The sequence below is a fragment of the Ctenopharyngodon idella genome, chromosome 3 (assembly GCF_019924925.1).
Source record: "Ctenopharyngodon idella isolate HZGC_01 chromosome 3, HZGC01, whole genome shotgun sequence".
Classification (NCBI taxonomy): Eukaryota; Metazoa; Chordata; class Actinopteri; order Cypriniformes; family Xenocyprididae; genus Ctenopharyngodon; species Ctenopharyngodon idella.
In genome coordinates this window covers 49988609-50012679 of record NC_067222.1, presented here as the reverse complement: position 1 = coordinate 50012679, position 24071 = coordinate 49988609, and the positions used below count along the sequence as shown (strand labels likewise).

At 39.0% G+C, this 24071-nt stretch overlaps 1 protein-coding gene and 1 long non-coding RNA gene across 2 annotated transcripts in view; one reads left to right on the top strand and one right to left on the bottom strand.

The window, feature by feature from the left end:
• The window catches only part of LOC127508826 (gastrula zinc finger protein XlCGF57.1-like), a 102308-nt gene that overhangs the window by 26333 nt on the left and 51904 nt on the right, over positions 1 to 24071 (top strand). The window lies entirely within an intron of this gene.
• LOC127508919 (uncharacterized) lies at positions 1620 to 3391 on the bottom strand. The gene is made up of 5 exons (XR_007928968.1): positions 3276 to 3391; positions 3064 to 3183; positions 2608 to 2733; positions 2303 to 2410; positions 1620 to 2167 (listed from the first exon to the last, which is right to left on the bottom strand). It is a non-coding gene; the product is annotated as an uncharacterized LOC127508919 (long non-coding RNA).

Genomic DNA, 24071 nt, shown 5'->3' with positions numbered 1-24071 from the left:
TTTAAAATCAAACATTTTAAAAGAGATCAATACAATCGCGGTTGTTTAAACCAATAAGCTTTAAGCTGTGTTGTTAGCAAGTCGTTTCCCATCATGCTTTTGGTCAGCGCAGTCGGTGGAGAGCAACTGCGCTAGACTGCAGAATCCTATGAGGCCGCCTCGCCCTCGGGAGAGGTTTTTGACACACGTCAGCATGACGTCAGAGCAAGGCGGCCCACCCTCGGACACATTTCTAACCGGCATGCATCTCGCGGTGATCACCGGTGATCGGTTCTGCGCAGATTTTGCTCATCTCAAACAAGCCTAATGCAATGCAAAGAGGAAGAGGAGGGGACAGAACAGGAAATTATGTTGGCTCATCACCACAATGAAATGGGAAAACACTTACACAGTTATATCAGGTGTATGTAAATAAACAATTTTGTGTGAATTCTAATAATAAATGTTTTTAACAGGAAGCTTTCTGTACCTGTTACACTCACCCCCCAGAATTTACACAAAATTATAACAAATTTACACAAAGAGTATAACAAAAACACTGGTCACTAGAATTACATGGTCTACACTTTAAAAACAGTGAAGACACAACATTGAAAGCCACCCAAACAAGAGGGATACAAACATAAGAGGAGTTGGACAAACTTCTACACATTTTAGTCATACCAAAGTGCCCAGTACACTTGAAAAATCGCAGACCAGGGGCCTCATTTATAAAACTTTGCGTTCGCACAAAACAGGCCCTGAAAGTGCGTACGCACTTTTCCATCTCTGATGCATAAGTTGTGATTTATAAAAACAAGCTTGATGGGAAAATTTGCGCACTTCCACGCAAACTCTGACCCATGTGTACAAACATCTTGGAGACAGAGCAGTTTGGTGACACTGATGGTGAGCTGAGGGACTGACGGCAGATGAAGGAAAACCACTTTAAATCCTAATAATGAGTCCTAATCATAAATACAGTACATGTTCACAATAACAGTTTAAAAAATAAAAGAATGATTTAAACTCACATGGAAACTCATGTTTAAATAAAAATATAATGGAAAGTAACATCATTGTTTGTGGTTTAGCTGCAGGTCGGGATGCAGGCTACAACAGACTGCAGAATGTTTAATGTTTATAATATTTTATTTATATAATTTCTGCATTTTAAATGACTTATGTTGCTAGCTGCTAAGGCTGATGAGTCTGAGCCTGTGAATCATTCATCCTTTTTTTTTTTTTCATTTATTTTTATTAATTTATTTATTTTTAATTTTGTAATGTTTTATTTACAGGCAGTGATTTCAATAAATCTGAGAGTAGGCTATTTGAAAATAACAATCAAATTAATCACTGGTGTTTTTTTTTTTTTAAATACTTGTTCTTGGATTTTTGTTATTCATGTTGGAATATTAAATATTGCTTAACAACATTGAGTGTCTATTTTGTATTTTTTCCAAGTCTTTATAGTAAGCGTATACTGTTTTCCTAAACCCAAGACATCAAAAGTAAAAGACTCAGAATGACATTACAGAATATTGTTTATAGATTATAATTACTGAATTAGTGTTCATATTTAAAGTTGTTGTTAATAATTGTGAAAATAAATATTAAATAAATACAGTATAATAATATAGTGAAATAAAACTGTTTAATTTGCACATAGTTCTTAATCTCCAGAAGAAAGTGAGTAGTTTTAATAATTTTTTTTATTATGCTTGTAAACAGTAGATGAACATTAATAACATACAACTTTGTATACAATAGCTACACAATATGTATTAAGAATATATATAATGTCATCAGAACACAGGAAAGTAAAAGAAAAAGTTAACAATGATTGATAAGAAACAAAGAAAAGATAAGAAAAGCTAGAAAAAAAATGAGAGTAAGAATAATTTTTTGTTCTCAGACGTTGGTGTCACGTGTCTGTGGTGGCGACGTGCCCCTTCTCTCACATAAAAGTACACGACTGTCTCCTTCGGTATAGGTTATTCATGGCACGATTGACTCGCCATTGAATTGTGCTAGAGCTCCGGTCTCTGGTTGACACTATGAGCACCGTTACACAGGTTCCCCTCACAACATAAGATGCTCACAACACCAAGATCAAATTCTATGCCATCACAAAATGATTTAGAGGCACAGCCTTTTAACATTATTGGATGGCCTCCAAAAGGTGCTGATGAAAAGAAAGAAAACAGAGGTTGATTCAGTTTAAGCTGGACATTGGTTTATGTGATCTGTATCAAATGTTTAAACCTAAGAGAGTTTATAAGATCATGACTTTAATCTTCTTCCTTTTTCAGATTCTCACCTGTTGCTTTAATGCAGTGGTCTTCGTCCCCTGAACAGATCAATGTGTTTTTGCAGCTCTGATTATCACAGTAGTAACATATTCTTCCATTGGGGATGTTAGAGGGATCTACAGGAGGAAAACAGGTTTTATTTTAATAACATTTTCTGTATAAAATATATCTCCTTTAGCTGCTCCGTTCAGTCAGTTCATGACAGAAAGCCACACCCTTGTGTTTTATTTCCTGATTGAATATCATTTGGAAGTAAAATGAGTGTTGATTTCAAAGAAGATATTAGTTGCACATGATCATTGAAGCACAATACCTGGAGCATCTTGGAGGTTACACTTGTCTGTGTTACAGCAGGAAATAGTCGTCTTTACAATGCCTAAGTTGATGGACCCACTTTGACAGGCAGGAGTACAACCCTTCGCTTTAATACTAATGTCATCTAAAAACATGAATGACACAGGAAAGAACAGGTCAACTGCACATTATTTTGATGGAAATTTTAATTACAAATATGTCAAAATGTAGCATGTTTCTCACTTCAAACATTTTTAAAAAAAAAAAAACAGAAAATCATAACAAGATGAGAGAAAATAAAATAAATATCAGACATATATGTGCAATATTATAAATTCTATTATAAAAAATATATATATTCTGCCAAAAAAAAAAACAAGTAGCTGTTCCGTTGCAGCACCAATAAATAATAGCAGCATCTCCAATCAGTCAAACAGTCAAATATAACAGTAAATTTCAATCATATTGGACTTACCAACTTGTGCCACAGCTGTTGTACTCAAGCACTGAGAAGATCCACTAGGACACGTTTTTAACTTCTGATCTGCACAAGAACCCGTCAGACCCAAGCACTCATAACAGCTGAGAGAGTGTCCTGTAGTAATAAAACAGAGACAGTGAGAGAGAGAACATCTAATGATCTGTATTAGTAATCAAAAACATCACAAACACTATTTGTCTTTGTACCTGCAGTGAAAAGAAGGAAGAGAAGAAAAACTAAGATTTGCAGATCCATCTTTGATCAGGAGGAGAACGAAATACTGCACCTGTATCAGTGCTCATTTTATAGTTTCTCAAAAGGGGAGGATCTTCATGAGAAAATGAAAGTTGAACAAAAGTAGGCACTTCTTGAAACAGAAAGAGATTTTTAATTTTTCCCCTTGAAGAACACACACACTCATAGATGACATCAAATTAAACAATTTAAAGAACAAAAAAGTGGGCTAACACAAATGAAGCATAGAAAAAAAGGTTTAAAGAATTGTTAGGAAACCTTTAAATAAGGGTACATTATGCAGACTTGATGGAATTCAGAAAGGGACTCCAAAGAATGTATACCCTAGTCCCTATAGGGCAAGTCCTTGTCCATCTTTGAAACGCCTCTCATGCAGCTATTTGTCATTCATGTGCAGCTCCTTTTTCTTTGGATGGGGAAACATCAAATTCTCCAAAGCTGTTCACCAAGCATATGATTAAATTTCATATTTGAAATCATCACCCAGATGGTAAGCAATGATCTAAATAATGTTAAATCAATGTTAATTGCACCCGCAATTAATGTTGAAAAAATAATCAATGTTAACCAATGTTTGCACTTTCAGAAAATGAAACACAACTACAACTGACTTAAAGCCACACAGCCTGAAATCAACTGAAAATAAAAGACAATAAATCTCTCAAGATCTCAGCAGAAGTTGTTTTTGAGAATTAACAGAGGTTTAGATGTTGATGTTTAATTGAAAATGTTTGGTCACCATTTTGGTGATCGGTGTTTCCTTTAGTTGGGCAGTTCGACTCTTGCCCTTTTTGTGCGAGTTTGACAGATTGATGTCTTAAGACACGAAACGATCGATTTATGCGAGAAACCGGACAGTATTTATATCATTTTTCCCTCTAATACACCACTATGTCCAACTGCGTTCAGCATTCGGTTATTGAGGTCTGAACGCGCTCTGACAATGGCAGTGATGTCTCGCACTCATTGAAGTATAAGCAAGTATAAGACATCAATCTGTCGTCATGAGCCGCAGGATTTAATTTGGATTTGTCTGTCATGTTTTATTTACTCTTATAGTCCAAGTTCCCACTGACTTGCATTATACCACTGACAGACTGCAACGGTTGGAGTTAAAAATCATCATTTGTGTTCTACTGAAGAAACAAAGTCACCTACATCGGATGCCCTGGGGGTAAGCAGATAAACATCAAATTTTCATTTTTAGGGTGAACTATCCCTTTAACAAAAAGCCACATTTGTGTGGCGGTGTCCTGGTTTTACAATGGATAAATTAATAAAGCAGAGTAGTGACACGCAACCTGGCAAGTATCTTCATTCACCAACTTGCAATACAGACCATCTTGCTAAAACACACATATGTGGGAGATGTAGAATGGATAAAAATAACTCATAAAATAAAAGAGGACTTGAATAAGCCCATTAATGGCATGTATGAGTCATGCTCTTAACGAACTGTGTTTTATTTCCTCTTTCCATATTGTTAATATTAAATGTGTATCATTTTAATTTGCTTGTTACACAAAGGAGCCTAAACTTATTGTAATAATTATCTGACGTAGCCTATTTTTACACTCAGAATTATTCCTTGGCATCCTCACCTACTAAACTGCATTTTTTTTTAAATTGTTTGCGTGCTGTAGGTATGCTATTACGTCGTGTGTAGCGTTTTGTTAAAATTTAAGCTAGCTGGTGAGAGAAAATGGCACTATCAAAGAGTCTAAAGAGGAAAGTTGACAGCGAAAATAGGGCATACAAAGAAGAATGGAAAGACAACTATGCGTTCATCCTACCTAGTTTTGTGAATGCAAAGCTGGTCCACTGAAATATGGGGTGATACCATATAGGGAAGCCTTTAAAATGGATGTGTAAACATTAAAACGTGAATTATGACGTATTTTCAGACCCGTAAAAGGCTCCTCTGGCTCCCCTGGCTCCTCTGCTGGTGATTGCTCGACCTGCAGATCGATATCCTGACAGGACGTCCCCAGAGACGCGCAGGGCTGCAAACATCCAGAAGCGATGGAGCTGGAGGACTAATCTCTGTGGTGCTGGAAGTGACAGGAGACTGGACATGATGATGGTGTCGTGAAACAACGATGACGATTCAGATATCAGGTGGGAGTTGACAAGTCCCTGTTGAAGTCGATCAGCCATTCCTTTTCTTCCGTTCCCTCGTCCACTGGTGTCACAGGCTCACGCCACTGGTAAACACATGGCGTCAGCTAGTGGCAATCACGACCCATCCATGGTGATGAGTCACATAGAAACCAACACACAACTGTGCCAACATGCAATCTGAAAGGAGGCCTTGGTGGGTACTCCAATAGCACATGGCATCAGCCAGTGGTAGTTTCATGACCGAACCATCCAGCAGGCCAGGTACACAGTAAAACCACCTTAACTCTTAAACAAAAGGAGTACATACTCCGCTGCAGTACTCTACGAGAAGCCTGACCTAGGGCCTACTCTTACAGAGGTGGGCGTGGCCGATGGTGGTAACGAGTCATACAAGACCAACACAAGCTGTGCTAACATGTAATCTTGTAACATGTAACCTTAGTAGGCCTGGCAGGGCCTACTACTTTTAGCAACACATAGCGCCAGCTAGTGGTCTTAAAAGGGAACCAAGCTCAAAGGGGACCAGCTCTAGACCCAACAAATAGTTGTGGGCAACTAGCTTAACACAACCTGAGCTAAGTCTACACATTCCAACAGGCAATGAACCATAACTCACATAATTATAGGGTACAATGAAATGCTAACACAGTCTAAGGGAGGCCTACAAGGCCTACAACCTCAAACGGACACGAGCATAAATCTGTGGCAGTGCTAACGTACGTGAGCAAAACTCACGACCATACACCAACAGCGCCCGTAAACACAAGCTGCAACTAGAAGGAGGCTAAACAACAAAGAGCCAACAACTTCTACAGTTACATGTAATATAGCTGCTGTAGCAATGATCACATAGTGGGAGCTAACAGAGATCAAACTAAAAGTAAGACTCTCTACACTCAACCTGAGTGTGCAATTCAATAGGTGATGCACTCAGTGAAATGCATAAACCCTAGCCGGGGAGTACAAAAAACACCACATCCTTAAATAGAGGCTAACAACAGCCTACTATTATGAGAACAGGTGCTAACCTGTGGCAGCACTAGCGTAAAGCTCACATACATGTAGGGCAAAAGCTTAGAACCCAAAGCAAACGAATGCTTTGTAAATACATGCCATCCGTTAAAGAGGATAATTGTTCTCACCAAACAGAACTTATAGATCTGTACTGAGCCCTAGAGGACGGAAACTAAAAAGCTAGCACCGTAGCTCAAACTTAAATGAAATTCAAGGGGCTCAGGGGAAACAAAATCATAGCATGATTAAAGTTCTAGAAAGTGGGGCCTAGCATGTCACTGCATAAACTTATCTACGCAAAGATAAGGGCCTACCACCTGAGAAACAGCACCAGGGAGGCTAATAACAGCCTGCTACCTTAGCTGTTAACCTCAGCCATTGCACCTACATAAACAAGGGGAAAATGGAAGAGGCCAACTCCCTCAGGAGGAGGCCAGAACTAGGAACTATACAACCTAACAAGGGATAGTAATACAAAGGGTGATTTATAACAATAAACACCTAAACTTAGTCCTAGCCTGGGCCGCTAAGCTGTGGGCCTATGGGGCCACACACATCGCAACGCCTGGGCTTCACCTCTGAATCTCCATAGATAAGAGGAAACAAAGCGAAGCTCAACAAGCAAATAATGTCAGGCGGCCGATTAAGGCCAACCTAAACATAGATACTAACTGAAGTGACGAGTGCTAACTCAAACTACTCTAGCAAACAGCAGATGAGAAGCTACTCTAAACAACAGGTGGCTAAGAGGCGGCCATTTTGTGGCCTGCACAATATATCGTTCTAGCCAACCTATCAAAATCCAGTTTGCCCAAAAAACCCTCTTACTTTTTCTGATTACATACTCAGGAAAAACTATACAGGAACACAAGGTCAACATATTTAGAAATAAAAATATAGACCCAGTTCACTTTCCTGCGGCTCAAAGACCAAAGACGACTCCTTCATTTTCTTTAACAAGGAGGGATGGAATCTAGGGTTCTTTAAAGCCTAAATGAGCCTCTTACACTATCAAGCCAGAAGGCGGGCCTTTAGAAAAATATTATCAAAGGCCCAGCCGTCAGCCTGACTGTTAAAGAAGCACCTGAGTATGTAAAATTAAACCAAAACTAACTACATGCTCAGAAAAAATTATACAGGAAAAACAATGTCTTATTTTAAAACATAAAATATAGACCCAGCTTACCTTCCTGCGGCTCAGCTGCAGCCTGCTAGAAGCACATCCCAAACACACCAGCAGCTCCGCATACACAGCAGCCAGAGGAGCGCTCGCTGCCGGACGTGATGACGTCAAACACGGACGTCATCATCATCCAACAACTCATCCTCGTCAGCCCTGGAGGAGCTGAGAGAGAATACAACTCTCTCAAACTTCCCAATGAGCTCACCTGCAAGCCTCATGATTGCAGCCGCCATTTTGCCTCAGCACACATGGGGCCAGAACCACCAGGCACAGATGCGGACACCTCTTACCTCGAGAAGAGTGCCGAATGAGAACGGAGCGTCCCGATAGGGAGACGCTCACAGTAACCAACAGACAAACACACAGACAGTGCCCTCAAGCACTGTCTATGCGCGCTCCTCTCCCAGACAGAAAACGCCCAGAAATGTGTATATCAAGTGTCAACCCCTGGGACATGGATGAACACTCTCTTGAACGTTTGTAAGGCATATTAAAGAATCCCTTACCGGAGTCGATACAATCGTGATCAGACAGAACAGCCCCTCAAGATGATAAGATACTGACTGTTTATTCCGGTGCTCCTCATATACTTCCGGGTCACGCCATATGACGTCATAGGCTGTCGCCAGCCAATAGGATTGGAGTTTTGATACTTGGCTTTCAGACACCGGGTCATGTGTGACGTTCCCCATAGCGTTAGCAAATTAGCAAAGCTTTAGTGTTAGCGAGTTCCCTTTCAAAAGGGAACTAGAAGTTTTTCGCATTTCGTGGAGAGAGAAAATTATTGAGTGCAGAAAGGCCTTAAAAACTGCTAGATCTGCTTATTTTTCAAATCTTTTAGAAGAAAATAAACACAACCCTAGGTATTTATTTGATACAGTGGCTAAATTAACAAGAAATAAAGCTTTAGGAGATGAAGAATTGTCTAAACTTGTTAAATCATCAAAATCAACAACATGTATGTTAGACCCTATACCGACTAAGCTATTGAAAGAGATGCTTCCAGAGGTCATAGATCCTCTTCTTAATATCGTTAATTCATCTTTATCGCTAGGATATGCACCAAAAACTTTTAAGCTGGCTATTATTAAACCTCTTATTAAAAAACCACAACTTGATCCTAGAGAATTAGTCAATTACAGGCCGATCTCAAATCTCACTTTTCTGTCAAAAATACTAGAAAAGGCAGTATCATCACAACTATGTTCCTTTTTAGAAAGAAATGGTATCTGTGAGGATTTCCAGTCAGGATTTAGACCGTACCATAGTACTGAGACTGCTCTCATTAGAGTTACTAATGATTTGCTCTTATCATCAGATCGTGGTTGTATCTCTCTATTAGTGTTACTGGATCTTAGTGCAGCATTTGACACTATCGATCACAAAATTATGTCAAATTATGTTGACATTAGTGGAATTGCATTGTCATGGTTCAAATCATAATTATCTGGCCGTAATCAGTTTGAAGTAGTAAACAAAGACATGTCATATTGATCACAAGTTCAATATGGAGTACCATAAGGCTCAGTACTAGGACCGTTGCTGTTCACTCTGTACATGCTACCCTTGGGAGATATCATTAAGAAGCATGGCGTTAGTTTTCGCTGTTACGCTGATGATACTCAGCTTGTAAAGAATGTTTGCAAAGTATGTTTGCAAAAAATAACTGAAGGTTTTCTTGAGTTTCTTCCTTAAAGAAATAATAACATGGGGTTAAAAAGTAATAACACTACGATACAAATGTTTTTGTGAAGTAAAAAAAAAATGCAGGCCATGCGGTATTGATTCGGAGAGGCGGGGCCCTTGGCGTAAAAAAAGGTTGGGAACCACTGCCCTAAAGTATTACAATAGCTGCAATTCAGTATATATGACCAACACTGGATGCACATGATTCATCCTGTTTAAACATGCTGTTTAAACAGTTTCATTTTCTCTGAAATTATTAACGATCAGACTTTAGACACTATAAAAGACAGACATCAGAGTGAGTTTCATCATTTTGATCACATTCACAAAAGATGCATACCTGACATTAGAAAAAAAAAAAATTATATATATATATATATATATATATATATATATATATAATGTATTTTTTTTTTTTTTTCTGATGTCAGGTATGCATCTTAAATTAGAAAAACTTTAATCTTTTTTTTTTTTGTCTGGTAATAAAAATAAGAAAAATATCCATCCATCCATTTTCCAATTTTCATTTTTAAAGAACAAAAAAGTGGGCTAACACAAACAAAGCATAGAAAAAAGGTTTAAAGAAAAACTTGATGGAATCCAGAAAAGGACTAAAGTCCCTTTAGAGCAAGTCCTTGGCAACGATCTTTGAAATGCCTCTGGGGCAGCTAATTCAGTTGTGCAAGAGCAGGTCCTATCTCTTTGAACATGAAATTATCCAAAGCTGTTCACCAAGTTTAATTTTTATCTTTGAAATCACCAATGAAATCTACTATCTAACAAATTTTGTTTCTAAGTGCTCAAATCATGACAACAAGAAAACAAAAATGCATTTTTTAAGGCTGGACCAGCTTAATGCCTATGCGCAGTCAAAAGTGCGTAAGTCTCAGAACAATGACCCAAATTTGGGTCAAACATGGACAAACCCAGTCATTAGGTTACATTTATTAATTAAATTTTTAAACTAACTGTTGGTTTTGTGCATGGTTAACCCAAATTAGGTTGAAAACCCAGCATTTTTTAGAGAGTATTTAATAATAAAAAACTCAAAAAGAAAACATGCAGGATTACCATAAGCACCTAATACTAAAACTACCACCCAATACAAAGAACTGAGGGAGGAAACGAAGGGCTTAAATACACAGAGAGACCTAATGTTTGACAGGTGATAAATGTAATTATTAACTTAAGGGAAACTAACTTGGAATTAATAAAAACTGAACTGGAGACACAAGTGACAAACTCATGGAAGCAAAAAGGCAACTAGCATAATCCTGAGAGGCATGAAATTAAATAGTTTTGAAACAAAAATGTGTCATTTATATAATGCATGTAACAATAATTCACTGGACTAGAGTTCAGTTTTATTTAACCAATGTGAGGCTGCGGAACTTTAGTTCTCCTGAGATACTGACAATACAAACACATACAGGAATCTGTCTCCATATGCATATCCCACATGCAGAGCGAAGATGTGGGAAAGCTCCTTTCCCTTCTGTCCTTCCTTTGCATTTGTTTCTTCTCCCTAGCTTCCTTCCCTTTACCCATTCTTCCCTTCACTCAGAATAATTATATAAAAACAGTATGTTCTGTGTCAATGCAAGTGAATTTACAGTCATGTTTGGTATCATTTGTGTTCTCCAAAGTACCTTTCAGTGAACAGTTCTTAAAATAACAATTTTCTTCTTAAATGGAAGATTTAGATTTAATAATCTAAAGAACCCTTTTCCACTATAAAGAATCTTTTGTGCAATAGAATGGTTCTATGAATATTAAATGTTCTTCATGGAATCAGATGTCAATAAAGAATCTTTATTTTACTGTGGAGGGTGTGCCCTTTCCCAGAAGGCTTGTGCTCTCACGACTCACTGATGTTTCTACATCTGTTGCTTTGTCTTGCCCACGCTCTCGTCCGTCGCATTCTTTATTTTCTCCGACCCTTTTAGGTTATCTAGTGTTAGCGTGGCACCGGTTTAGGTATTTTTTCAAGTGCTATTTCTAGAAAGTTCCCTCAGTGCCGCACATAGATTGCAATATTGCACTTGACTATTACATTCTTGTCCTTTTCTCTGAAAATAATAGGAGTAGGCTACATGTCCATCTCACAAATGTAGAATCCGTCTCTGCAGTCATCTCAACCATTGAATTCCAGCAGCAGGCAAATAGACACTATTTTACCTGCAGATTTTTTTTGCTCTGGTGCTGGAATGTCTTGCAGTGCTGGTAAAAACTAAAACTAATATCACTTAATTTTGGGTTAAAATTCATTTTTGTAATGTGTGTTTCTGAGATTGTAATGAGTATAATATTACCCAAATTTTATTAGTAATGCATTATATTACTGCATTACAGCAAAAAGTAATATATTACTGTAATATAATTACTTTTGTAAAGTGTTACTGCCAACACTTCTCATCACCAGTTTTTGGCAGTTATCAGCTTATTACAAAGATATTAGTACTAAAATAGGTTGGTAAATTAACGTTATATCAGCTAATGAAATGTTTTTGTTGTTGTTTTTACTGTGAATTTAAGTAGGCTATCTGTAAATATGGAAGCCCTGCACCGCATGGTAGAAAAAAAAAGAAAACTTATGGTGGGGAGAAAAAAGAAAACTTATCTCATTATTTCGACATAAGTCGTTATTACGACATAATATCTCGTTATTTTAATATATTAATTAAGTCATTATTTCGACATAAGTCATTATTTCAACATATCTTGCTATTTCAACATAATATCTTGTTATTTTGACATAATTCGTTATTTCAACATAACAAGTTGTTACTTTAACAAAAGACACAGACAATTCAATGTCTTCCGTGGGGCAATAGTAGCGTGTTTGCTCACAGTGTCAGCTTTTACTGCGATCGCTGTGGTTTCGAATCCGCCTTTTGCCAAGCTCACTCTTCTCTATTTGCCCATCACATATCACATCAGAAAGGCATTTTATTTTTAATAAAAATGAAATTAATGTTCTAAAAGTGGAAATAAACTGCCTAACGAGTGTTTAATAATATTAAAAGTATTTATTGAGTAGAGTTAGGGGAAGGTGTTGGGTGGGTTTTTGTTCTCCTAATATGGCCGCATCCATTTAATACTTTTAATAAATATACATTCTGTTTACTAGGGATGCACCGATACCATTTTTTAAGGACCGAGTTTGAGAACCGATACTTTTTTTCTTGTACTCACCGATACCGATACATTTATTAATTTCTCTCTCTCTCTCTCTCTTTTTTTTTTTTTTTTTTGGTGATGTACATTCTTAGACCAGAGACTTTGTTATATATGGACTGATTTAATGGTAGGTATTGCATTTTAGTGATATTAAACTTCCCTGTATGGGAAAGAGATTTGAATTTTTTTTTGTGCATCAGGAAAGACGAATAATAACATAAAGAAGTATGCCAGTCATTCATTAAAGTTTAATAAGCATTTCAATAATAATAATTGAGAAAAAATAGCATTTATATTTCTGTATAAATAGCATATTTTGTTGTTTTCGTAAATTCTTTGCTTAATTTATGCTTGTACGCCCTCTATAGGTGAAGAGGATAAATATGTAAGTGCAACTCAAGGCCACAAGAGGGAGATGCTGGTGCAGGTGCATACAGTGTTTGCATAACATGGACTTTCCTATCGTCTTGCTACGACAAAGAAAGTTAGCATAAGGTGACAAATTTTATATCTCTTAATATTATATAAATGTGCTGGGCCCTATGAAAGAATATGAGGTTGGGGCCCATACTGCACCCATTCCCCACCAAACATACAAGCCAACTTAGCTATCCAAATAATTTGTCTGCAATTTAATAATGCTGACCTATTACTTTTGCTATTGCTTTTGACAACTAGGTATCAGTATGCTATAGCAAGCAGATGATTTATTATGCAAATGTAAATGTAATAAAAAGCTCAGAATCAGCTGTTCGGAGCGCCAAAGTCACGTGATTTCAGCGGTTTGCCCTGAGTTTTCCGGTTTGACACGCAATCCGAATCATGATTCGATACGCTGATTCATTATGCTCTGAATCTTCCTGAAGCAGTGTTTTGAAATCAGCCATCACTAAATAAGTCGTTATTTTGGCGCACCAAAAATATTCTTGTCGCTTTATAATATTAATATTGAACCACTGTACTCACATGAACTGATTTAGATGTGATTTTAGTAACTTTATGGATCTTGAGAGAGGAAATGTCATTGCTGGCTATGGAGGCCTCACTGAGCCATCGGATTTTATCAAAAATATCTTAATTTGTGTTCCGAAGATTAACGAAGGTCTTACGGGTGTAGAACGACATGAGTAAATACTGGACTGCTACTTAAGGTGACCGTCTAACTTGGTACATTACCATATTAATGGTTAAAAAAATTTTACTGTAAAGTGGTGCTGTGACTCAGTATAATTAGACTACCTGGGAAACAAGTGTGCGTGATGGTAATTGGGAAGCACAGTTTTTGACCACGCTACAGGTCAGCGTGCAAGAAGGTTGATTATTATGGAAGCTTGTTTAAACATGTATGTGTGCATTAAAAGTACCATTCCGGCAACAAGAACGATGCTGAGCCAAATAAATGTGTTCTGGCATCCAGTGTGTTTACTGAACCAATCAGATAAGAGTAAATTTAGAGTCAGCGAGAGCCTCATTTGATTGGCTACATGAAGAAGGAGGACCCGCCTTCCTCTTCACACTTGCAAGACTCAGTGAGCAAATCATGCCAAAACTGTAAACGCAGGTAAAAAAAAAAAGACGCAACTGTACAAATTGAATATTTCAGGAACTTTTATGCCCTACGTACCTTCCCAACAAGTCATTTATGTCATGGTCACCATCTGTCTCACCGTCACTGAACTGAGCAGTATTTAAGCACACACCTCAACTCACTCCAGTATCTGGTCTCATTTGCACAAAATGGATTTCTCCTATGTCTCCTGGTTTCTACCTGTCTCCATTCTCCAGTGTCTTTGTGCTCCATCATCTTAGTGTCAAATCTTACCTTTGAGTGTGTGTGCTTCCACCTGTTTGTCATCCATCCACAATATCCTCACCTGTAAGACAAACTGCTTTCTGTATCTCATCATCCAACATGTCTAAATATCCTGTTTACTTACCTGCGTTCCTGTTTAAACCTGCTGTCTGTCAATAAACACCATTCATCTTATCTCCTGTGTTCTCTGAGTATCTGTCCATATATTTTTATTTTACATAAAGTTTGGTTTTATGCGGTCAATCTGTTTTGCAGAAAAATGAAGTCAGCAGAATACAGATCATATTTATTTTGCATTAGCATGAAGCTGTAGTTTCACAATACATTAATTACACTTATTGAAATTGTGAGTTTATATTTTGCGATTTAAGTACAAGTTTACAGTATATCATGCATTTTTGACTTTTCTCGCAATTGCGACTTTTTATCACGCAATTCTGAGATAAAAAAAAATCAGAATTGTGAGATCCAAACTCGCAATTGCGGGGGAAAAATTTTGAATTGTGAGAGAAAAAAGTCACAATTACCTTTTATTTTTTTATTCTAGGGAAAAAAACAAGCTTCCATAGATTATAGACGGTATATTGCTATGTGTGTAAGGTATGAACTCTACATATAGGTGTCATCAACTTGAAGGAATGAGAGACAGGAAGTGGATTTGAGACAATGTTTATTCATTGGAACAAAATAAAGACATTGTTTGCTTCTATGGACTCTGTACACAAAACTTGCTAACTCCTGTTATCAAAGACAAAGGCTTAAAGAAAAGCTGTAAAAATTATTAATAGAGCTCAAACTATCAAAATTCCTATTTATTGTGCGATATAATAATCAACACTCAAACAAAAACTGAGTTGTATACAAAATAATTAATTCCATAATGTGTATGAGGTAAAATGTTAAACAGTTACAAAGTATTTGTAAAATGTTATCATAATATCTGATTATTTTTTCTCTTGTTGCTTTTGTGATCTTTAAGGGATTAGTCCACTTTCAAATAAAATTTTCCTGATAATTTACTCACCCCCATGTCATCCAAGATGTTCTTGTCTTTCTTTCTTCAGTCGAAAAGAAATTAAGGTTCCCTTTCAAAAGGGAACTCGCTCTGCGTTTGCTAACGCTATGGGGAACGTTACACGTGACCCAGTGTCTGAAAGCCAAGTATCAAAACTCCAATCCTATTGGCCGGCGACAGCCTATGACGTCATATGGCGCAACCCGGAAGTATATAAGGAGCGCCTGAAGAAACAGTCAGTATCTTCTCGTCATTTGGGACTGTTCTGTCTGATAGCAATTGTATCGACTCCGGTAAGGGAATCTATAATATGCCTTACAAACGTTTCAAGAGAGTGTGTTCATCCATGTCCCAGGTTTTGACACTTGATATACACAGGAGCGCGCATAGACGCTCCTATCATTCGGCACTCTTCTCGAGGTAAGAGGTGTCCGCATCTGTGCCTGGTGATTCTGGCCCCGTTTGTGCTGAGGCAAAGCGGCGGCTGCAATCATGAGGCTTGCAGGTGAGCTCGTTGGGAAATTTGAGAGAGTTGTATTCTCTCTCAGCTCCCTTGGGGCTGACGAGGATGAGTTGTTGGATGACGATGACGTCCGTGTTTGACGTCATCGCGTCCGGCAGCGAGCGCTCTTCTGGCTGCTGTGTATGTGGAGCTGCTGGTGTGTTTGGGACGTGTTAAGAAAGAGAGCGCGTTAAAAAAGGGGCCGCGTGCGGACGGCTCGACAAGCGGTTCCTTTCTGTCTATGAATGCTGCAGCTCCCATAGGCTTTCCATTCCTTCCTGATCTCCGCGTTTGATATTGGGAGGGCATGGAAAAACCCCTAGCCGTTCAGATTTGTATCTGAAAGTGAACTGGGTCTATATTTTTATTTCTAAATATGTTGACCTTGTGTTCCTGTATAGTTTTTCCTGAGTATGTAATTGGAAAAAGTAAGAGGGGTTTTTGGGCAAACTGGAGCTTGATAGGTTGGCTAGAACGATATATTGTGCAGGCCACAAAATGGCCGCCTCTTAGCCACCTGTTGTTTAGAGTAGCTTCACATCTGCTGTTTGCTAGAGTAGTTTGAGTTAGCACTTGTCACTTCAGTTAGTATCTATGTTTAGGTCGGCCGGCCTGACGTTATTTGCTTGTTGAGCTTCGCTTTGTTTCCTCTTATCTATGGAGATTCAGAGGTGAAGCCCAGGCGTTGCGATGTGTGTGGCCCCATAGGCCCACAGCTTAGCGGCCCAGGCTAGGACTAGGTTTAGGTGTTTATTGTTATAAATCACCCTTTGTATTACTATCCCTTGTTAGGTTGTATAGTTCCTAGTTCTGGCCTCCTCCTGAGGGAGTTGTTAGGCCGTATGCCCATTTTCCCCTTGTTTATGTAGGTGCAATGGCTGAGGTTAACAGCTAAGGTAGCAGGCTGTTATTAGCCTCCCTGGTGCTGTTTCTCAGGTGGTAGGACCTTATCTTTGCGTAGATAAGTTTATGCAGTGACATGCTAGGCCCCACTTTCTAGAACTTTAATCATGCTATGATTTTGTTTCCCCTGAGCCCCTTGAATTTCATTCAAGTTTGAGCTACGGTGCTAGCTTTTTAGCTTCCGTCCTCTAGGACTCAGTACAGATCTATACGTTTTGTTTGGTGAGAACAATTATCCTCTTTAACGGAGGGCATGTATTTACAAAGCATTCGTTTGCTTTGGGTTCTAAGCTTTTGCCCTACATGTATGTGAGCTTTACTCTAGTGCTGCCACAGGTTAGCACCTGTTCTCATAATAGTAGGCTGTTGTTAGTCTCTATTTAAGGATGTGGTGTTTTTTGTACTCCCCAGCTAGGGTTTATGTGTTTCACTGAGTGCATCACCTGTTGGATTGCACACTCAGGTTGAGTTTAGAGAGTCATACTTTTAGTTTGATCTCTGTTAGCTCCCACTATGTGATCATTGCCACAGCAGCTATATTACATATAACTGTAGAAGTTGTTGGCTTTTTGTTGTTTAGCCTCCTTCTAGTTGCTAGTTTACGGGTGCTGTTGGTGTATGGTCGTGAGTTTTGCTCACGTACGTTAGCACTGCCACAGGTTTATGCTCGTGTCCGTTTGAGGTTGTAGGCCTTGTAGGCCTCCCTTAGACCGTGTTAGCATTTCATTGTACCCTGTAATTATATGAGTTATGGTACATTGCCTGTTGGAATGTGTAGACTTAGCTCAGGTTGTGTTAAGCTAGTTGCCCACAACTGTTTGTTGGGTCTAGAGCTGGTCTCCTTTGAGCTTGGTTCCCTTTTAAGACCACTAGCTGGTGCTACATGTTGCTAAAAGTAGTAGGCCCTGCCAGGCCTCCTTTTTCAGATTACATGTTGGCACAGTTTGTGTTGGTCTTGTATGACTCGTTACCGCCATCGGCCACGCCCACCTCTGTAAGAGTAGACCCTAGGTCAGGCCTCTCGTAGAGTACTGCGGCGGAGTATGTACTTCTCTTGTTTAACAGTTAAGGTGGTTTTACTGAGTACCTGGCCTGCTGGATGGTTCGGTCATGAAACTACCACTGGCTGATGCCATGTGCTATTGGAGTTGAAGGCCCCACCAAGGCCTCCTTTCAGATTGCATGTTGGCACAGTTTTTTGTTGGTTTCTATGTGACTCATCACCATGGATGGGTCGTGATTGCCACTAGCTGACGCCACGTGTTTACAAGTCGTAGGCCTTACAGGCCTCCTGTGTATCACGTTGGAGTTCGGTTGTGTACTCCTCTCACTTTCGAGAGTAAAAGGTGCTTTTACTGAGTACGAGGGTGAGCTCTTGTATTAAACCGTTCTGTTGTTCGGTTTTTCTGCATTTGCTTCCTTGCATGGTCTCTTCTTTAGCTCTAGTTGAGCTAAGTAGTTACCTCGTTAGTAACCTGGTTCTATTTTCCTAGAACTTTAGTGGCCACTAGCTGGTGCCGCGTGTGACAGGTAGGCCCTCTGGGCCTCCTTTGGGACATGCTGGCATTTTGTTGTATTATGCTGCTGGTTGGCCAGGGCTCCCAGGTGACTTAATAACCTCCTTGGTAGGCCGGTTATTTGTCCCGCCAGGGGCTTGAGAACACTGCCACGAGCTGATGCCACGTGTCTGGCTGAGGTTATAGGCCCCGCAGGGCCTTCCTTAGCGCGTTGGCGTATGTTGTACTCCTCTCGCTTTAGAGAGTAAAAAGGTGCTTTTACCGAGTACACTGCTCGTTGGATTGTGTTGGATGGACTGTTTTGTGGGCACTCACAGTTACTAAGCTTTGTGGTCGTTCTTGCTCCCAGCAAGTTAATTTTTCAGGTGTGCGGCCTTGTAGGCCGCCCTTGGAATACCACTATGTGATTAGTATTCCGGTGTAACGTGTGGTTCTTTTTGCAGAACTTTAGTCATGTTGCAGGCCCCTTTCCGGTCTCCATGATTATGTGCCAACAGTATGGTCTATCTGTTAGGTGAGCTTCATACTCCCCTTTTGGGTTGTTTGTGTAATTGTGCTTAGCTCCCTAAGCTGGTCATTGGTTGAAGACTTCTATGAAGTCTCCTGTTGAGATCAGCCCCCAGGCTGGTTTGTGCTCCCCTGTATCAGGGTTCCTCAGCGCACAGCCTCCTCAGTGCGTATACCAGGTTCGGAGTAGATCCTAGGATTGAGCAGAGTATACTCCTCTCAATACGAGGGTTCAGAGCATTCAGCTGAGTTCTGCTCTCCAGGATGCCTGTCTTCACGAGTAGGTTTGAGTTGTTTACTGCCAGGTTTGCAGTCGCTCTTACTTGCTATCTTTTATGAAGAATGCATTGTGGAGATTCTGTTTACAGACAGGGTTGGCCGAGACTGAGTTTGTCCCGTGTCAGATTAGGTCAGCCTCCCTGGTGGCCTTTCTAGTGACTGGCTTGGGTTCCCTTCGGTTCCCTGGCCACATTCCCTTTAAGGGACCTCTTTCCTCTGAATGTTGGTCCCAGAAGCCTTGAGCAGCCTTGGTAGGCTTTCTGCAGAAGGCCTCTTTTAGGCTCAGCTTGGGCTGTTGGCTGTAGGGAATTCTGTCACTGACAGCCTTGTGTGACCCGAGGGTGAGTTGCTGGTGTTTCCTTCGAAACTGTTTGACATTTGTCTCAGCCATATTTTTGGCATGCACTCTCCTTAAGCATGGCGGCGTGGGTATATCATTCCCCATAGCATTAGCAAATGCAGAGCGAGTTCCCTTTCGAAAGGGAACGTCTCAGGTTATGTATGTAACCATGGTTCCCTGAGAAACAGGGAACGAGACTCTGCGTTTCCATGCCATGCTTTGGGCTGCCTGCAGAACAGTCCCTCAAGATGATAAGATACTGACTGTTTCTTCAGGTGCTCCTCATATACTTCCGGGTCACGCCATATGACGTCATAGGCTGTCGCCAGCCAATAGGATTGGAGTTTTGATACTTGGCTTTCAGACACCGGGTCACGTGTGACGTTCCCCATAGCGTTAGCAAACGCAGAGCGAGTTCCCTGTTTCTCAGGGAACCATGGTTACATACGTAACCCGAGACGTTTTTGATGGAAACATTCCAGGATTATTCTCCTTATAGTGGACTTCAATGGCCTCCAGATGGTTGAAGGTCAAAATCACAGTTTCAGTGCAGCTTCAAAGACTTTAAACGATACCAGACGAGGAATAAGGGTCTTATCTAGCGAAACGATCGCGCTCTGACAACGGAAGTGATGTCTCATGCTTATACTTCAATGAGTGCGAGACATCACTGCCATTGTCAGAGCGCGTTCAGACCTCACTAAGCGAATGCTGAACGCAGTTGGACATAGTGGTGTTTTAGAGGTAAAAAATGATAAATACTGTTCGGTTTCTCGCACAAACCGATCGTTTCGTGTCTTAGGACATCAATGTGTCGTCACGAGCCGCAGGGTTTAATTTGGATTTGTCTATGCAAGTTTTTTTGACTCTTATTGATAGAGTTCCCACTGACACGCATTATACGGCTGACAGACAGCAACGGTTGATGTTAAAAATCATCATTTGTGATCTACTGAAGAAACAAAGTCACCTACATCTTGGATGCGCTGGGGTTAAGCAGATAAACATAAAATTTTCATTTTTGGGTGAACTATCCCTTTAATGCCAATTAAAGATCAAGGAAGGTTTAATAAGGAATTGCAATAAATGTATAGGTCTAACCAACATTCTTGAAGTGATAGTTCACAGAAAAATGAAAATTAAATAATCTTTTATTCACCCTCATGTCATTCAAAACCAGTATGATTTTTTTCCCACTGTAGAACACAGAAGTGTTCAACAGAAATAAATATCTGCTTGTGTTCTGCAGAAGAAAGAAAATTCAGTTTGATTAGAAAGGCTTAGGGATTACCATTCAGTGAGGAGGATGGGAAGTTATTAAGAAACCAGGAAAGAATTAAGTACTAATACAATATCTACAGTTATATGGCCAACACCTAAACAGGAGTGGGATCAACCTGTTTAAACAGAGCCATAAGTTTCATTTACTTGGAAATCATGGATGATCAATCTTGTGACATTCTGAAACACAAAAATCTTGTCGAGAACAAGAAACAACTTGTTTAATGGCATTTTTATGAATGAAGGCCAGTCTCACTGATACCAATACCGGTACTGATTTCTCTATGAAACTGATTTTTTTTAAAACATTAATTATAGACACTCAACATTACAGTATAACTAAAAGCTATCAATTTCAACATTTATTAGGCTTTTAAAAATAACTTTTAATTTAAGTCAACTTAAAATAATCTTCACATAAACCCATTATAATAAATGTCATTTACCTGTGCCCTTCCAACCTGTCTAACAGGTAGGAAGTATTTATCAGACACTTTACAGTCTTCACTGCATAAATTATAAATAAAATATAGATTAATCCTTATTAAATCTATCAGTGGTGTAAGAGCAGGAAATATTTTTGTTTTTATGAAATATTGTAATTTATATGTGATGATCACCTACATCTTAAAATATAAATATAAATACGTTTAATCAAATGACCTCAGCCAATCATTTGTCATTGCATGGGATTTTGCATCACAACAGACATGAAATTTATGTCTTCAGAAAAGGGTAGGTTTGTTGAGGAACCATGTGTAGTCCACAAGGCTAGACAGTTAGCAAAATGAGTTTGCAACTTGCACATCAGCAAATTGGGGCTCAATCGTGACACTGAGTGTGTAGGTTTGATTTTGAAATTGGTAGGACATCCCCAAAAGCTGATCATTAAGGAAATTAATGGGATAATGTATTAAGGTTTTTAGTCTATATTGACCTTAATATGTTAATTAATGAATTCTGTAATGTTATAAGTGATTAATAATGACAAGGAGGCAGAAGAAATATTACTCCGTTCATTAGTGCAATGCAGTAGTCAATGTCAGTGTGTCTACTGTCTTGTTCCTTGATTTGAAGAAGCCAAACACATGTCTAAGTCTGTCAAATAATATAAATGAACTGTTGGTATATTTGTTTCACATCAATATTGTCCAGTTTGTCTTTGTGGACATGGCACACAGCAATACTGTTAAGTCTCACTTGTGCCATTGTTGTTCTGAGCCATGTTTTCAGTCTCATAAGAGCCCTGACACTTCTTTCAACCTCAGCTGATGAGACTGGGATGACTAAAAGCAGCCTGCAAAGGGTTTCAACTTGACAAACAGGCCTCTCATTTCAACAGACTAAGCCCAATCATTAAACATAACCCTCACACAAACCTGTGCATAACATTAGATTTAAATATAAACAAGATTTGGCAGATTTGTAAGAATTTTTAACAAGTGAAAACACACAAAATAGCAGGATGTCATGATCTTTAACTTTAAGTGCCTATAAGCCTATCCTGGATTCTTACTCACATGTCTCATTACCTGCTGTTTGTTTCCTCACCCAAGTCTCCTATCTCCAAGTCGGTAATGGGTACGGCAATGTTGTATGTTTATGTTTGCTCTTGTAGCAAATTAACTCAAAGGGAGAATATTAATAATTATTCATAACTCATGATTATTAATTATGATTAATTATGAATATGTGAATCAGTTAATCGGATTAACTTGATGTAGCTACATTAAAATTAATATTACAATCAATTAACCTGTTCGTCCAGTGAACACTCAGTGTTAATTGTTTATTAATTCTAAGAAATGTTCATTTCCAGGTTATGGTTTAGTGTTCAAATGTACGATACTTGCAAAATGCCTTTAGGCTAAAGAGCATCAGATCTGCCAGCTGCGGATCCTTGATGTTTCGGTCCGGAGTTGTAACCAATACCTTCTGCATTGGTCGAAGACATATGAAACAACTTGAGCTGTTAATTTGACTCTTAGTGGGAAGAGTTCTTTCTCTCCTAGTCAAGCACATGGTTGGGGGCAGGGCAGGCCCCGGCCCAAAGGCCCACAGGCAGCCCCTGCAGTCGCTGTGTTGTCGGAGAGGTAAGAGAGCGAGAGGAGCATTGCATACCGGCTTTAAGCTCTGGGAGAAGTCACACCCCTTAAGGGTTGACCTGACCAATGAAACGGATAGGATCTCTGAGCGGCAAAATTCCTCTATGGGGACTTTATGATCGAGCGTGATTTAAAATGGCTGAGTTGTTGAAAAAGAACTATTAAAGATTCTTGTAATACTGATGTGTTACAAACATATCATATACACAAGCATTTACATCTTCTCGATACGAAAACATAGACACTAAACATGGCATAATTGAAGTTACCTTAAATGTATCATAAAACATGTGAATACACTGCGTACAATACAACAACAACAAAAATAATGGATACCATTTCCTGGGGATGTGCATGTTCATTTATAGAACAGTCTGTCTATAAATTAATGCAGGAAAGTCTGTGTTCTGTGGGAAAAATGCAGGAAAGATGCAGGTTTTCTGTGTATCTTCTCAGTTCTTCCATGCAACCACATTCTTTAGCGCAATAAAACTTGTAACTGAGAACTTCTCGGGGGATTGGGGGACAGACCCCAGAGTGAGCTTTAAACAATTATTGGTTAACTATAACAAATAATTGTCTGATTTGTCTCAGTCGTTACAGTCTTGACAGAATAGATCTGATACGCTGCTGCTGCTGCAAAGCAAGTACGAGACTTGCTAATGCCAATACATACACGACATGCTGCTGTGAGCAAGTAAGACATGCTGCTTTAACCCTCTAGAGTCTGAGGCTGATTTGGGGCCTGGAGAAGTTTTGACATGCCCCGACATTTGTGCTTTTTTCAGTTGTTCATAAACATATTAATGGCAAAAGTGTAATTACACTGTATTCAGCACAAACTAGGCTACCATAATATGTGAGGAACATGTATGTACATGTTTGTGTTTTTGAAGGAATAACGTTTATGCTTGGTTATTGAAAAAAACAAAAAACTTAAGTCACTGAAATAAGGCTAAAAAAAATAATATATGTGTTCACAAGACTTCTGGGTATTGGAGATTGTAGACTAGAGTTTTTGCTTCAAAATTATGTAAAAATTATCCTGCCTACTCCTTCATGTTAAACAATAGAGAGATTTAAAAAAAATTTAGACAATTTTTGTCAAGAAATACAGTATGCGTGGAGGCGTGAATCATCATGAATAATGGATCATTTACACCTGAGAATACAAAAGAATCACATAATGAGCTCTAATGACTTGCATAATAATGAGGCCTTTCAGTCAGGTAGGCTGTGAAAAAACCCTCTGTGATCATGTCTCAAGCTCATCATGCTGTATATCAAACATACAGAGAAAA